General features: G+C 39.2%; 1 long non-coding RNA gene across 1 annotated transcript in view; it reads left to right on the forward strand.

Annotated features, from left to right (window-relative positions):
- Window positions 1-13,876, forward strand: part of LOC133241862 (uncharacterized) — a 59,185-nt gene that overhangs the window by 11,519 nt on the left and 33,790 nt on the right. Inside the window, exon 2 of the long non-coding RNA XR_009734686.1 lies at window positions 13,350-13,443. This is a non-coding gene — a long non-coding RNA (uncharacterized LOC133241862). The remainder of the gene's footprint in view (window positions 1-13,349; window positions 13,444-13,876) is intronic.

The following is a 13,876-nucleotide window of genomic DNA, read 5'->3' on the forward strand; positions in this document are numbered from 1 at the left end:
TTACCTCATATATGTAGATGACACCACCCTTATGGCAGAAAGTGAAGAGTAACTCAAAAGCCTCTTGATGAAAGTGAACGCAGAGAGTGAAAGAGTTGGCTTAAAGCTCAACATTCAGAAAACGAAGATCATGGCATCCGGTCCCATCACTTCATGGGAAATAGATGGGGAAAGAGTGGAAACAGTGTCAGACTTTATTTTTCTGGGCTCCAAAATTTCTACAGATGGTGACAGCAGCCATGAAATTAAAAACACTTACTCCTTGGAAGGAAAGTTATAACCAACCTAGATAGCATATTCAAAAGCAGAGACATTATTTTGCCAACAAAGGTTCATCTAGTCAAGGCTATGGTTTTTCTTATGGTCATGTATGGATGTGAGAGTTGGACTGTGAAAAAGGCTGAGAGCCGAAGAATTGATGCTTTTAAACTGTGGTGTTGGAGAAGACTCTTGAGAGTCCCTTGGACTGAAAGGAGATCCAACCAGTCCATTCTGAAGGAGATCAGCCCTGGGATTTCTTTGAAAGGAATGATGCTGAAGCTGAAACTCCAGTACTTTGGCCACCTCATGCGAAGAGTTGACTCATTGGAAAAGACTCTGATGCTGGGAGGGATTGGGGGCAGGAGGAGAAGGGGACGACAGAGGATGAGATGGCTGGATGGCATCATTGACTCGATGGACGTGAGTCTCAGTGAACTCTGGGAGTTGGTGATGGACAGGGAGGCCTGGCGTGCTGTGATTCATGGGGTCGCAAAGAGTCGGACACGACTGAGCGACTGATCTGATATATAATTTTTGTGACTTTCTTTTTTTCCTTAAATATTGTATTTTTGAGAATCCAAATTCTACTTTAGATTTTCAAATTTTGCTTTTTAGTATTTGGTATCAATTTTGTTCCTTTAAGAATCCAATCATCAGTAACCATTTTTACTTGGGAGAGAGATCACTGGCCTGATTGCTCTCTTCCAATTTGGATCTCCTTTTTCTCCACCAGGTGGCCTCTATCTCCTCCCTGCCCCTTTCTCTTCTCTACCCAACTCTGCAAATCTCTTTGTGTGTTCCAGACTGTGGAGAACACTTAGGGAACTGATTACTGGCTGGATCTGTCTCTCTCTTTTGATTCCAACCTTTATCCCCCTGGCCACCTCTGTCTCCTTCCTTCCTCTTCTCTTCTCTGTGTAACTCTGTGAACATCTCTGAGGGATCCAGACTATGAACAGCACATTAGTTCAGTTCATTCAGTCACTTAGCTGTGTCCAACTCTTTGCGACCCAATGAATTGCAGCACACCAGGCTTCCCTGTCAATCACCAACTTCCGGAAATCGCTCAAACCCATGTCCATCGAGTCAGTAATGCTATCCAGCCACCTCATCCTCTGTCTTCCCCTTCTCCTCCTGCCCCAAATCTCTCCCAGCATGAGAGTCTTTTCCAGTGAGTCAACTCTTCGCATGAGGTGGCCAAAGTACTGGGGTTTCAGCTTTAGCATCATTCCTTCCAAAGAACACCCAGGACTGATCTACTTTACAATGGACTGGTTATATTTCCTTGCAGTCCAAGGGACTCTCAATTGTCTTCTCCAACATCACTGTTCAAAAGCATCAATTCTTCAGCACTCAGCTTTCCTCACAGTCCAACTCTCACATCCATACATGACCACTGTAAAAACCATAGCCTTGATAGATGGATCTTTGTTGGCCAAGTAATATCTCTGCTTTTCAATATGCTATCTATTTTTGTCATAATTTTCCTTCCAAGGAGTAAACATCTTTTAATGTCATGACTGCAATCACTATCTACAGTGATTTTGGAGCCTGAATAAATAAACTCTGACACTGTTTCTACTGTTTCCCCATCTATTTCCCATGAAGTTATGGGACCAGATACCATGATTTTAGTTTTCTGAATGTTGAACTTTAAGCCAACTTTTTCACTCTCCTCTATCACTTTCATCAAGAGGCTTTTTAGTTCCTCTTCACTTTCTGCCATAAGGGTGGTGTCATCTGCATATCTGAGGTTATTGATATTTCTCCCAGCAATGTTATTTCCAGATTATGCTTCTTACAGCCCAGTGTTTCTCATGATGTACTCTGCATATAAGTTAAATAAGCAGGGTGACAATGTACAGCTTTGGCATTGGCATGGTCCTTTTTTAGGGAAGTGATTACTGGCTAGCTTCTCTCTCCCCTTTTGATTCCCCATCTTCTCCTCCTGCTCACCTCTATCTCCATCTTCCCTCTTCTCTTCTCTGTATAACTCTGTGAACATCTCTGAGGGATCCAGACTGTGGAGAGCTCATAAGGAATGATTACTGGCTAGCTTGCTCTATCCTCTTTTGATTTTTCCTCTTCTGCTCCTGGTCACCTCTGTCTCTCTACTCCCTCTTCTCTTCTCCATGTAACTCTGTGAACCTCTCTGGGTGTCCCTCACTGTGGAGAAATTTTTCATCTTTAACCTAGATGTTTTATCATCGGTGCTCTATAGATGGAGAAGTCTTGAGACTACTGTAAGAATAATACTGAAAACCAGAGGCAGGAGGCTTAAGTCCAAATCCTGAGAACAACAGAGAACTCCTGACTTCAGGGAACATTAATCAATAGGAGCTCATCAAATGCCTCCATACCTACACTTAAACCAAGTACCACCCAAGGGCCAACAAGTTCCAGAGCAAGACATACCACACAAATTCTCCAACAACACAGAAGCATAGCCCTGAGCTTCAATATACAGGCTGTCCAAAGTCACTCCAAACCCATTGACATCTCATAACTCATTACTGGACACTTCATTGCACTTCAGAGAGAATACAGCTCCGCCCCCCAGAACACCGACACAAGCTTCCCTAACCAGGAAACCTTGACAAGCCACCCGTCCAACACCACCCACAGAGAGGAAACACCACAATAAAGAGAACTCTACAAACTGCCAGAATACGGAAAGACGACCCCAAATACAGCCATATAAACAAGAAGAAGAGGCAGAAAAATACCCAGAAGGCAAAGGAACAGGACAAATGTCCACCAAACAAAACAAAAGAAGAGATAGGGAATCTACCTAATAAAGACTTCCAAATAATGATAGTGAAAATGATCCAAAAAATTGAAAACAAAAAGGAATTACAGATAAATAGCCTGGAGACAAGGATTGAGAAGATGCAAGAAAGGTTTAACAAGGACCTAGAAGAAATAAAAAAGAGTCAATATATAACAAATAAGGCAATAAATAAGATAAAAAAAAAAAAAACATGCTGGAGGGAACCAAGAGTAGGATAAAAGAGGCAGAAGATAGGATAAGTGAGGTAGATGATAGAATGGTAGAAATCAATGAAACAGAGAGTGAAAACAAACAAACAAAAAATTAAAAGATATGAGGACAATCTCAGAAGACATCTGGGACAATATTAAATTCCCAAACATTCGAATCATAGGAGTCTCAAAAGAAGAAGACCAAAAGAAAGACCATGAGAAAATACTTGAGATAACAGTTGAAAACGTCCTTAAATTGGGGAAGGAAATAATCACACAAGTCCAAGAAACCAAGAGAGTCTCAAACAGGATAAACCCAAGGTGAAACACCCAAAACACATAGTAATCAAATTAACAAAGATCAAATACAAAGAAGAAATATTAAAAGCAGCAAGGGGAAAACAGCAAATAGCACACAAGCGGATTCCCATAAGGATAACAGCTGATCTTTCAATAGAAACTCTTCAGGCCAGGAGGGAATGTCAGGGCATACTTAAAGTGATGTAATTAAAAAAAAAAAAAAAATACAGCCCAGATTACTGTACCCAGCAAGGATCTCATTCAAATATGTAGGAGAAATCAAAAGGTTTACAGAAAAGCAAAAGCTGAGAGAATTCAGCACCACCAAACCAGATCTCCAACAAATACTAAAGGATATTCTCTAGAGAGGAAACAGAGAAAGGTTGTATAATCTCAAACCCAAGACAATAAAGTAAATGGCAATGAAATCATACTTATCAATAATGACCTTAAGTGTAGATGGGTTGAACTCCCCAAACAGGAGACAAAGACTGGTGGAATGGATACAAAAACAAGACTCCTATATATGTTGTCTACAAGAGACTGACCTCAAAAAAAAAAAAAAAAGCGAAACATTCAGACTGAAAGTAAAGAGCTGGAAAAAGATATCTCATGCAAATAGAAACCAAAAGAAAGCAGGAGTAGCAATACTCATATCAAATAAAATAGACTTTAAAACAAAGTCTGTGAATGGAGACAAAGAAGGATACTACATAATGATCAAAATATCAATCCAAGAGGAAGATATGACAATTATAAATATAAATGCACCCAACATAGGAGCACCACAATATGTAAGACAAATACTAACAGGTATGAAAGGGGAAATTAACAATAACACATTAATAGTGGGAGACTTTAATACCCCACTCACACCTATGGGTAGATCAACTAAACAGAAAATTAACTAGGAAACACAAACTTTAAATGATATAATAGACCAGTTAGACCTAGTTGATATCTATAGGACATTTCATCCTAAAACAATGAATTTCACCTTTTTATCAAGTGCACATGGAAACTTCTCCAGGATAGAACACATCCTGGGCCATAAATCTAGCCTTTGTAAATGCAAAAATATTGAAATCATTCCAAGCATCTTTTCTTTTTTTCTTTTCTTTTTTAATTTTATTTTATTTCTGACCACAATGCAGTAAGATTAGATCTCAATTGCAAGAGAAAAACTATTAAAAATTCCAACATATGGAGGCTGAACAACACGATGCTGAATAACCACAAATCGCAGAAGAAATCAAAAAAGAAATCAAAATATGCACAGAAACAAATGAAATGAAAACACAAGAACCCAAAACCTGTGGGACACTATAAAAGCAGTGCTAAGGGGAAAGTTCATCGCAATACAGGCATACCTCAAGAAACAAGAAAAAGGTCAAATAAATAACCTAACTCTACACCTAAAGCAACTAGAAAAGGAAGAAATGAAGAACCCTAGGGTTAGTAGAAGGATAGAAATCTTCAAAATTCTGGTAGAAATAAATGCAAAAGAAACAAAAGAGACCACATAGCAAAAATGAACTAAGCCAAAAGCTGTTTCTTTGAAAGGATAAATAAAATTGATAAACCATTAGCCAGACTGATCAAGAAACAAAGGGAGAAAAATCAAATCAATAAAATTAGAAATGAAAATGGAGAGATCACAACAGACAACACAGAAATACAAAGGATCATAAGAGACTGCCATCAGCAATTATATGCCAAGAAAATGGACAACATGGAAGAAATGGACAAATTCTTAGAAAAGTACAACTTTCCAAAGCTGAACCAGGAAGAAATAGAAAATCTTAACAGACCCATCAGACCAAGAAATTGAAACTGTAATCAGAAATCTTCCAGCAAAAAAAAAAAAGCCAAAGTCCAGACGGCTTCACAGCTGAATTCTATCAAAAATTTAGAGAAGAGCTAACACCTATCCTACTTAAACTCTTCCAGAAAATTGCAGAGGCAGGTAAACCTCCAAACAAACTTTGTGAGGCCACCATCACCCTAATACCAAAACCTGACAATGATCCCACAAAAAAAGAAAACTACAGGCCAATATCACTGATGAACATAGATGCAAAAATCTTTAACAAAAATATACCAATAAGAATTCAACAACACATTAAAAAGTTCATACACCATGACCAAGTGGGCTTTATCCTAGTTATGCAAGGATTCTTCAATATCCAAAAATCAATCAATGTAATACACCACATTAACAATTTGAAAAATAAAAGCCATATGATTATCTCAATAGATGCAGAGAAAGCCTTTGACAAAATTCAACATCCATTTATGATAAAACTCTCCAGAAAGCAGGAATAGAAGGAACATACCTCAATATAATAAAAGCTATATATGACAAACCCACAGCAAACATTATCCTCAATGGTGAAAAACTGAAAGCATTTCCCCTAAGGTCAGGAACAAGACAAGGGTGCTAATTCTCACCACTACTATTCAACATAGTTTTGGAAGCTTTGGCCACAGCAATCAGAGCAGAAAAAGAAATAAAAGGAATCCATATTGGAAAAGAAGACGTAAAACTCTCACTGTTTGCAGATGACATGATCCTCTACATAGAAAACCCTAAAGACTCCACCAGAAAATTACTAGAAATAATCAATGACTATAGTAAAGTTTCAGGATATAAAATCAACACACAAAAATCCCTTGCATTCCTATACACTAATAATGAGAAAACCGAAAGAGAAATTAAGGAAACAATTCCATTCACCATTGCAATGAAAAGAATAAAATACTTAGGAATATATCTGCTTAAAGAAACTAAAGACCTATATATAGAAAACTATAAAACACTGGTGAAAGAAATCAAAGAGGACACTAATAGATGGGGAAATATACCATGTTCATGGATTGGAATAATCCATATAGTGAAAATGAGTATACTAAACAAAGCAATCTATAGATTTAATGCAATCCCTATCAAGCTACCAACAGTATTTTCCAAAGAGCTACAACAAATAGTTTCAGAATGTGTATGGAAATACAAAAAACCTCAAAACCAAAGAAATCTTGAGAAAGAAGAATGGAACTGGAGGAATCAACCTGCCTGACTTCAGGATCTACTACAAAGCCACAGTCATCAAGACAGTATGGTACTGGCACAAAGACAGAAATATAGATCAATGGAAAAAATAGAAAGCCCAGATATAAATCCACACACCTATGGGCACCTTATCTTTGACAAAGGAGGCAAAAATATACAATGGAGAAAAGACAATCTCTTTAACAAATGGTGCTGGGAAAAATGGTCACCACGTGTAAAAGAATGAAAATAGAACACTTTCTAATGCCATACACAAAAATAAACTCAAAATGCATTAAAGACCTAAATGTAAGACCAGAAACCATAAAACTCCTAGAGGAGAACATAGGCAAAACACTCTCCGACATAAATCACAACAGGATCATCTATGACCCACCTCTGAGAATACTGGAAATAAAAGCAAAAATAAACAAATGCAATCTAATTAAAATTAAAGCTTCTGCACAACAAAGGAAACTATAAGCAAGGTGAAAAGACAGCCTTTGGAATGGGAGATAATAATAGCAAATGAAGCAGCTGACAAACAACTAATCTCAAAAATATACAAGCAACTCATGCAGCTCAATTCCAGAAAAATAAACAACCCAATCAAAAAATGGGCCCAAGAACTAAACAGACATTTCTCCAAACATACAGATGGCTAACAAACACATGAAAAGATGCTCAACATTACTCATTATCAGAGAAATGCAAATCAAAACCACAATGAGGTACCATTTCACACCAGGCAGAATGGCTGTGATCCAAAAGTCTACAAGCAATAAATGCCGGACAGGGTGTGGAGAAAAGTGTACCCTCTTTACTGTTTGTAGGAAAGCAGACAAATACAGTCACTCTGGAGAACAGTGTGGAGATTCCTTAAAAAACTGGAAATAGAACTGCCTTACGACCCAGCAATCCCACTGCTGGGCATACACACCAAGGAAACCAGAATTGAAAGAGACACGTGTGCCCCAATGTTCACCACAGGACTGTTTATTATAGCCAGGAGATGGAAGCAACCTAGATGTCCATCAGCAGATCAATGGATAAGAAAGGTGTGGTACATATACACAATGGAGTATTACTCAGCCATTAAAAAGAATACATTTGAATCAGTTCTAATGAGGTGGATGGAACTGGAGCCTATTATACAGAGTGAAGTAAGCCAGAAAGAAAAACACCAATGCAGTATACTAACGCATATATATGGAATTTAGAAAGATGGTAACGATAACCCTGTATGTGAGACAGCAAAAGAGACACAGATATATAGAACGGTCTTTTGGACTCTGAGGGAGAGGGCGAGGGTGGGATGATTTGGGAGAATGGCATTGAAACATGTATAATATCATATAAGAAACTAATCACCAGTCCAGGTTTGATGCAGGATACAGAATGCTTGGAGCTGGTGCACTGGGATGACCCAGAGGGATGGTACAGGGAGGGAGGTGGGAGGGGGATTCAGGATGGGGAACACATGTACACCGATGGCAGGTTCATGTTGATGTATGGCAAAACCAATACAATATTGTAAAGTAGTTAGCCTCCAATTAAAATAAATAAATTTAAATTAAAAAAAAAAGAAAAAAAGGAAAGAAATCTGAAACTATATTCAACAATTTCAGTTCAGTTCAGTTGCTCAGTTATGTCCGACTATTTGTGAGCCCTTGAACAGCAGCACACAAGGCCTCCTTGTCCATCACCAATCCCCAAAGTCCACACATACTCAGGTCCATTGAGTTGGTGATGCCATCCAACCATCTCATCCTCTGTCATCCCCTTCTCCTCTTGTCCTCCATCTTTCCCAACATCAGGGTCTTTTCAAATGAGTCAGCTCTTTGCAAGAGGTGGCCAAAGCATTGGAGTTTCAGCTTCAGCATCAGTCTTTCCAGTGAACATTCAGGACTGATTTCCTTTAGGATGGACAGGTTGGATCTCCTTGTAGTCCAAGGAAGACTCAAGAGTCTTCTCCAACACCACAGTTCAAAAGCATCAATTCTTTGGGGTTCAGCTTTCTTTATAGTCCAATTCTCACATCCATCCATGACCACTGGAAAAACCATAGCCTTGACTACACGGACCTTTGTTGACATAGTAAAGTCTCTGCTTTTCAATATGCTGTCTAGATTGGTGTCAACTTTCCTTTCAAGATGTAAGCGTCTTTTAATTCCATGGCTGCAATCACCATCTGCGGTGATTTTGATACCCAGAAAGATGAAATCAACCACTGTCATCACTATTTACCCATCTACTGGGCATGAAGTGATGGGACCAGATGCCATGGTCTTCGTTTTCTGAATTTTGAGCTTTAAGCCAACTTTTTCACTCTCCTCTTTAACCTTTATCAAGAGGTTCGTTATTCTTCTTAACTTTCTGCAATAGGGTGGTGTCATCTGCATATCTGAGGCTATGGATATTTCTCCTGGCAATCTTGATTCCAGCCTGTGCTTCCTCCAGCCCAGAGTCTTCATGATGTACTCTACATAAAAGTTCAATAAGCAGGGTGACAATATACATCCTTGACGTTCTCCTTTCCTATTTGGAACCAGTCTGCTGTTTCATGTCCGGTTCTAACAGTTGGTTCCTGATCTGCGTACACGTTTCTCAAGAGGCAAGTTAGGTGGTCTGGTACTCCCATCCCTTTAAGAAATTTCCACATTTTATTGTGATCCACACAATCAAAGGCTTTGGCACAGACAGTAAAGAAGAAGGAGGTGTTTTTCTGGAATTTCTTGCTTTTTTGATAATGCACTAGATGTTGCCAATACGATCTATGGTTCCTCTGTCTTTTCTAAAACCAGCTTAATCATATAGAAGTTCATGGTTCACTTATTGCTGAAGCCTGGCTTGAGGAATTTTAAGCATTACTTTACTAGTGTGTGAGATGAGTGCAATTGTGCTGTAGTTTGAGCATTTTTTGGCACTGCCTTTCTTTGGAATTGGAATGAAAACTGACCTTTTCCAGTCCTGTGGGCACTGCTGAGGTTTTGAAATTTTCTGCCATATTGAGTATAGCACTTTCACAGCAGCATCTTTCAGGATTTGAAATAACTCAACTGGAATTCCATCACCTCCAGTAGCTTTGTTCGTAGTGATGCTTCCTAAGGCCCATTTGACTTCATACTCCAGGATGTCTAGTTCTAGGTGAGTGATCACACCATCGTGATTATCTGGGTCGTGAAGATCCTTTTTGTACAGTTCCTCTGTGTATTCTTGCCACCTCTTTTTAATATCTTCTGCTTCTGTTAGGTCCATACCATTTTTGTCCTTTATTGAGCTCATCTTTGCATGGAATATTCCCTTCGTATCTCTATTTTTCCTGAAGAGATCTGTAGTCTTTCCCATTCTGTTGTTTCCCTCTATTTCTTTGCATTGATTTCTGAGGAAGGCTTTCTTATCTCTCCTTGCTATTCGTGGGAACTCTGCATTCAAATCGGTATATCTTTGCTTTTCTCCTTTGCTTTTTGCTTCCCTTCCTTTCACAGCTCTTTGTAAGGCCTCCTCAGACAGCCATTTTCCTTTTTGGAATTTATTTTTCTTGGGAATGTTCTTGATTCCTGTCTCCTGTACAATGTCATGAACCTCTGTCCATAGTTCGTCAGGCACTCTGTCTATTAGATCTAGTCTCTTAAATCTATGTCTCACTTCCACTGTGTAGTCCTAGGAGATTTGATTTAGGTCATACCTGAATGGTCTAGTGCTTTCCTCCACTTTCTTCAATTTCAGTCTGAATTAGGCAATAAGGATTTCATGATCCGATCCATTGTCAGCTCCCAGTCTTGTTTTTGCTGACTGTATAGAACTTCTCCATCTTTGGCTGAAAAGAATATAATCAATCTGATTTTGGTGTAGATCATCTGGTGATGTCCATGTGTAGAGTCTTCTCTTGTGTTGTTGGAAGAGGGTGTTTGCTATGATCAGTGTGTTCTCTTGGCAGAACTATTAGCCATTACCCAGCTTCATTCTGTACCCCAAGTCCAAATTTGTGTGTATTCCTGGTGTTTCTTGACTCCTACTTTTGCATTCCAGTCCCCTATAATGAAAATGACACGTTTTGGGGGTGTTCTCTAGAAGGTCTTGTAGGTCTTCATAGAACTGTTCAACTTCAGCTTCTTTGGTATTACTGATCATGGAATAGACTTGGATTACCGTAATATTGAATGGTTTTGCCTTGGAAACGAACAGAGATCATACTCTCATTTTTGAGATTGCATCCAAGTACTGCATTTCAGACTCTTTTGTTGACTGTGATGTCTACTCCATTTCTTCTAAGGGATTCCTGCACACAGAAGTAAATATTATGGTCATCCGAGTTAAATTCACCCATTTCAGTCCATTTTAGTTCGCTGATTCCTAGAATGTCTATGTTCACTCTTGTCATCTCCTGTTTGACCACTTCCAATTTGCCTTGATTCATGGACCTAACAATCCAGGTTCCTATGCAATATTGCTCTCTACAGAACCTTATCTTGCTTCTATCACCAGTCCCATACACAACTGGGTGTTGTCTTTGCTTTGGCTCCATCCTTTCATTCTTTCTGGAGTTATTTCTCCACTGATCTCCAGTAGCATATTGGGTACCTACCTACCTGGGCAGTTCATCTTTCATTGTCATATCTTTTTGCCTTAGCATACGGTTCATGGGGTTCTCAAGGCAAGAATACGGAAGCAGTTTGCCATTCCCTTCTCCAGTGGATCAAATTCTGTAAGATCTCTCCAACATGACCCGTCCTTCTTGGGTGGGCCTACATGATATGGCTTAGTTCCACTGAGTTAGACAAGGCTGTGGTCCGTGTGATAGATTGGCTGATTGTCTGTGATTGTGGTTTCAGTCTGTCTGCCCTCTGATGCCCTCTCTCAGTGCCTACAGTCTTACTTGGGTTTCTCTTACGTTGGACGTAGGGTATCTCTTCACGGCTGCTCCAGCAAAGTACAGCTGCTGCTCCTTACCTTGGAAGTAGGGTAGCTCCTCTCGGCTGCTGCCCCTGATGTGGATGTGGGGTAGTTCCTCTCTGCCATGCGTCTGCGCTCCTGTTGCAGCTGCCATGCATCTGCACCACCATCGCAGCTGTGGCAAGCAATAATTCAACAACTTATTGTTCCTCATATTGTTTCTATTATTGTGACAGAATCGTATGTATGTTAACAGGTAAAAGCAAGACAACAATTAAAATTAATGTTCTGAAGTAAGCCTTTCAGTGGCTATAAAAAGAGGTTCATACATAACATATATAAGTTTAATTCAAACCCTCCTGTCTTACATATTGAACTGAAAGTGTAATTTTGTACCAACTAATTATATTCCTTTTTATTTTAATTTTTAAGGAAAATGTGTACTTCCTCCTCTGACCACTGTAAAGCCTAAAAGGAATGACAACTTGATAACAGGGACTATTCTGAGGTCTAACATCTAGCTTCTAAATACATTTCTCATCAGACGATCTTAAAGAGATGGCTGATTTCAGGACTGGGTATAGAAATGCACAAAGTAATCTTGGGAATCGTGAAGGAACAGAAAGCTAAGGGACTTCAAAGACCAATGCAGAATGGACAGAAAGTTTAGGTCCCCAAATGAAAAGCCAAACATCTACCAGTTTGTTGGGCAGAATGATGTTTCTACTTCTCAACACACTGTTTATGTTTCTCATAGCTTTCCTGCCAGGAAGCAAATGCCTTCTGATTTCATGGCTGCAGTCACCATCCACAGTGGTTTTAGAGGCTAAGATGAAGAAATCTGTCACTGCTTCCACCCTTTCTCCTTCTATTTGCCATGAAGGATGGGGCTGAATCCCATGATCTTAGTTTTTCAATATTCAATTTTAAGCTGGCCAAATGTGTCCAAATATTAACAGGCAACATCCAATTTGTCACTGTGATACATGGCTAGGGCACCAACTCACCATTCTGAGCACTGAGAAAGGAAAATAATCATAAATATTTAAGCTATTTTTGTTTATTAAGCATAGGTTATGTAACTACAAACAGTTCCAGGAAAACAAGCTAGACTGTCTCTTCTGGGGGTGATGAGAGAGTGATGGGGAGCAGCTATAATATAGATGAAGCCTCACTCACTGCCCTGCAGCTCACCTCCTGCTGTGCAGGTCTGGTTCCTAATAGACCAAGGACTGGTACTGGTCCTGACCCACTGTGCTGGTATTGTGAACTCCTGCTCTAAACCCAATAGTGGGATATTCTATAAGATAAACCACCCTGCTTCCTCCCAGTTTCTGAACAAATGAATGGCATTAAAATTGTGAGAGGAACAGTTATTTCATCTTAAACGAGAACAACCAAGTGCAACATATGAGTACATTCTTTCAATAAACTGTGAAAAGACATCTGCTTTTTGAGAATCAGGAAAATTTGCAAATGGACTGCATATTAAATGTTAATTTTTTGGGAACAAACAGCATTTTTTTAATATCCTATTAGTTTACCCCAAATACTCATTATGTACATTTTGTGAATTATTCATCTTGTCCCTAAAATACTTCAGGAAAAATGAATAAGAAGTAAAAGAGAGAATGAAATGAGTGTCTGTCTTGATTTAAAAACAGATCTGCATAGCTGCTGTGGATTGAATTGTGTCCACCCTTGACTCCCAATGTGATGGTATTAGGAAGTAGGGCCTTTGGGAGGTATCCAGGTTGACATGGGGTTTTGATGGTGGTCCCTCATGATGGGATTAGCCTCTCCCTATTTTTCTCTCTTATTCTCCTTCTTCTTGTTCTCTTCAACCACCACATGTGAGAAGATAGCAAGAAGAGAAAGACTGATTCAAGTCAAGAATGTCTTCACTGGGATATCAATTGGCCATCACCTTGATGTTGCATAGTCTCATCCAGGAGGTTAGTTTTGTAGTTACTGATGCCAAATGATAAAATATAACATTTATGATACTCTTCTTTATTATATTTGTTATGTTTGAAACCGTTTTGTAGTAAGAAGTTTAGAGAAAGTCTTTTTTAAAATTTCTGTCTTAGAGATACCCTGAGGAGCCCAAGATAGCAGATTCAGGCAGGTCCCCAATGAATGAGTGTTTGGAGGACAACATGTTCCTTATTCCAACTCATCTCTTGTCATCTGAACACTGTCCCACACACCTGACAACTTTACCATCCCCCACCATCTGCATTACATTACCCTGCTAGGCTGAGTCATCTAGATGGAGATGTTAATGATTCAGGACAGGGTCTGGAAGCAGAAGGAATGCAGACATTTTTAGAAAGAATGAACTGGGCAGACCCATTTTGGTTTTCCCTTCTTTAGTGCCATCTGCAT

Source organism: Bos javanicus, chromosome 29 (genome assembly GCF_032452875.1).
Source record: "Bos javanicus breed banteng chromosome 29, ARS-OSU_banteng_1.0, whole genome shotgun sequence".
In the NCBI taxonomy this organism is placed as follows: Eukaryota; Metazoa; Chordata; class Mammalia; order Artiodactyla; family Bovidae; genus Bos; species Bos javanicus.